This window comes from Diadema setosum, chromosome 14 (assembly GCF_964275005.1).
Source record: "Diadema setosum chromosome 14, eeDiaSeto1, whole genome shotgun sequence".
Lineage (NCBI taxonomy): Eukaryota > Metazoa > Echinodermata > Echinoidea > Diadematoida > Diadematidae > Diadema > Diadema setosum.
The window spans coordinates 17788474-17792492 of NC_092698.1; positions in this window are offsets into that span (position 1 = coordinate 17788474).

Sequence of the window (4019 nt, forward strand, 5' to 3'; positions counted from 1 at the left end):
ACCCCTTTTTATTCATTCTCAATACTTAAAACAGCATCAGTCGTTTGAAATATTTTACAGTATCAAGAAAGTTGTATTCACAGTGAGATAATCGGAGTGCTAAAGGTGAGTAGTCACGTGTTTCTTATATACAAATCATTCCGAACAATACAAATACATTTCATCACAATGATATAATCTAATATAAATAATAACAATTTTTTCCACTTTATCTTCTTCAAATTAAGTATCTAAACTCTCATCTGAAAATACTAATAAAACTATTCTAATTCATCTGGAATGCACTGATATAAAAGTTTATGATTTCCATATATAGAATTGCGCGTTCAATCATTCTTGTAATCGAAGTACAATATCATTACAGTAAACATTTTTTCTATGATCTTCAAATCCGTATAAAATGCTTTCGGTACACCGACTTGGAAATAACATGCTGGCAGTCTATATGATACGGCAATCAATATCCACTTGGTCGATCAATTTACAATCTGAATCACGATTTTTCCACCTCTCTCTATGGGCAGACGCTTTGACAATATGTCACATGGTACCAGTGGTTCAAAATGTCAAGATGGAAAGCACCGGCGTTTAGAAGTTGTTAAATAATTCATGTACCACCACGAAAACGCTGATAAAGTCGAAATTGTTATTTGTTTGTTTGTTCATTTCCATCTGAGAAGATGGCTGGATAGCCCATATTCAGCTATGCTAAGGTGGTCTTCCATGGGGTCCAGCTGGATGTGAGGTGGGACCACTTCACCGGGTTAAACACCCTGCTCTTTAGACTCAAGACAACTACTTAATGTCTGTGAGTTACACACTACACAAAATTCGTGTGTGGTCTCGAATATACAACATAGAATGTACCCACAGCTTTCAAGAATAGGCCCAAGTACAGTCATATTTTATCGAGTCCAATAGCCAAAATAGAACAGAACAACACGAAGACTGATGATACATTTACGGTGCTTATAGTCCAGAGTAGTGGGTGGCAAAACATGCACCATCTATCATTGCAAATAGTGGGTATTTATGTTGATTCCCCATTCAGTATTATAGTGCCCAAACTGTGCACTGTAACAAAAACAAAAATAATATGTCATGGTGCCACACCGTCCAGCAAATTCTGTTATAAAACACTCTTCGAATATTTTATAAAAGCATTTTTTCTCCATGGTACACGACAATGAAGACAAAATGGCAGACATGCTGATAGAATATCACGTCATTACGATAGATCGCAGAATAATTATCGCAGTCGTCGTAAATCGTCACAGTCCCAGATTGCATACAGTGTAATCAGCATGTCACGCTTTGGCTTCTGAGGGGTGCAAAGAAATTGGCATCAAGGACAGTGTTCATGCCCGGCAGACACAACGACAGTACTTTATAGAAATTGCTTAGATAAGAACTTTGACAAAATAGAACGCGCTTCAACAATACGTATTGCAACGGTAAAATGATCACAAACGAGTTTGAAACATCAACTCGGACAATCACTCAAAAGGGAAGTATGCCTTTAAAATAGTAAGTTGATCAAACGAAACACCATAGATATACTAAGTAACCACTCTTTTACAAGGGGAGGTCATACGGAATGAAAACATGACAATTCACAGACTTTGTCCCTCTCTCGATTGTTTGTTTTGGTAATATCAAAGCATAATTATTCTCACCATTCAGGGCGTCATGTTTTAAACAGTTTTACCATCACTTGTCATTAGAGGAGAGACTCTAGAATGGAAGAAAAGAGAGCGCCCTCCACATCCGTGAGCTTTTAGTCTTAACTACAGTGTTACGACCGTCCATATACCTGATTAGAAGGGAAATGTCTTAAACTTTGCTTTCCGATGAGGAACAGCACTGCTGTCGATCATTCAAGGGAAGATCAGGTCATCCGATTATCAAGTCTATCCCATGGAAATGCAAGAAAACTTTATTGCATTTTTTTCTTTTGTTCTCACATTATGGCAAGACCAAAGACAGAGAGAGTCTTTTGTCGTTGCTCCCTTTCTACATCAAACGAATATCAAATAAAGTGCACCTGAAACCTATAGGCTTATTCATTTACAGCTGGAGCTTTGTTGGTATTATCTTCAACCGTTCTTTTATACATTAGTAGAATGCCTGAAATCATTGAATATAATGATAAATTATTGTCATGTAAACGACTGACTGAACATATGACATAAGTGCAGAATACCATTAACTTTAAAGGTTAAATATTAAATTATAAAATATTATAAATATGAACCTCAGGGGACTTGTTTAGGCCACTGCTGAGAGATTTGAAAGTCAACAGTTATCTACAATTTGAATAATGCACAAAACTCAACTACTCAGTAGTTCTGTGTGTCAGCCACACTTAAGCCTTTTTGTTGCAGTCTTCTGTATCTTTTATCTATAAACACAAATCTAAAAGTATAAGAGCTGATGTAATAACATATAGAGTGTGTGGCAAGAATGTATATAGAAATGTTTGTAAGTTTTGATGAACTTTCTTCACAAAATATACATGATGGACACACATGCAGTGTATGGGTCTGCAAAGGTAGCCTAGTAATGTACTGGAATTTACGGTGAGCCCCGAAAAATAATTCAATTCAAAATCTAACGGTCAATAAAAATGTACTAAACCTTCGACTTTCAATACTTTATGGGATTTTCTAAAATGATACTCTCTTCAACATACCACTGTATTTATACAACTCTTCATTTAAGGCATGCAAATGGGCTTCCCTACCTTTTGTCATATATAATGTATTTGATAAAATAAGTTGATTATTCTTCATCCCTTTAGTTACATGTGTATTTCTCTAGCAGTTTTTTTTTTTATTTGTCTTATCGAGACATGGCTATGGTGTCGGGGAACATATTTGATTTACTGTACGTCGGTAATGTTTCTTCAACCAGATCTTAAAAGTGGAGAGGTATAGATGTATCACAGCATAAAACAAGAAATATTTAGTCCAAGTATGTAATTATTAAAATGATAAGTCAAAATATCGAAGTTATCCCTGTCAATTTGTAACCTCTTCCAGTCTTACTTCTCATACTTTTATTTATCTATTTATTTATTTATTTATTTATTTATTTATTTATTTATTTATTTATTTATTTGTTTATTTATTTATTTATTTATTTATTTATTTATTTATTTATTTATCTATTCATTTATTTATTTGTTTATTTATTTATTTATTTATTCATTTATTCATTTAGCTCTGACCGTTTCACACCGAACCTCCAAAACAAGGTGTCATTATAACTTTATAAGATTGATTGCATTTACACGATCTTGCATCCACGGCTTCGCTGAGCAGCTGTTTTAAGATTACCAACTGCTCAACGGCTGCTTAGTATGGGCCAGTTAGCCATGATAAAAGGTTTCCAGCTTGTGCTGTCTGAGCTGTTTCTTGAATGAAAGAACTGCACACTGGGAGCCACTAAAGCTGATAAACTCCATGCATTTCAGGCATAAGCTCTAAAACATCATTCGCCTCGACATATATTGCCAAAGCACGGAGATTGAAAATCTGTGCAAAACAATCTGTTACGGTTGACTGTTGTAAATCAGCCACATTTTTCCAAGGTCTCCTTTTTTTTTATCATTGTAAATGTTGTTCTCCTATTGGTGGGCGTTGCCAGTTATGTGACATCGCCCTAGCATTCCTAGGACTGGTACCCGTTTTAATACACCGGGGTATTCAGTGGTCACTTAGGGACAGAGTGTGAAGACATCGTGTCCAAGGATATAACCTGACGATTTTTGGCATGGATTCGAACCCATCTCTTCTCTTAACAAATCTAAAGAAGCCTAGCCACTACTCCACAGCACCCCGACAAAATGATTTAATGTTTTGTAGAATGTAGTCTGAGATAGTGAATAATCTTAAAATGAAAAAAAAAAAACGATGGTAGTCCTTCTCTTTCGTTCGTTCTTATTTTTTTTTTCAGGTGAGAAGGGGGATGAAGAGGGAAATAATCTTTGAAAGAAAAACTCAGTCCATGAATCGCTT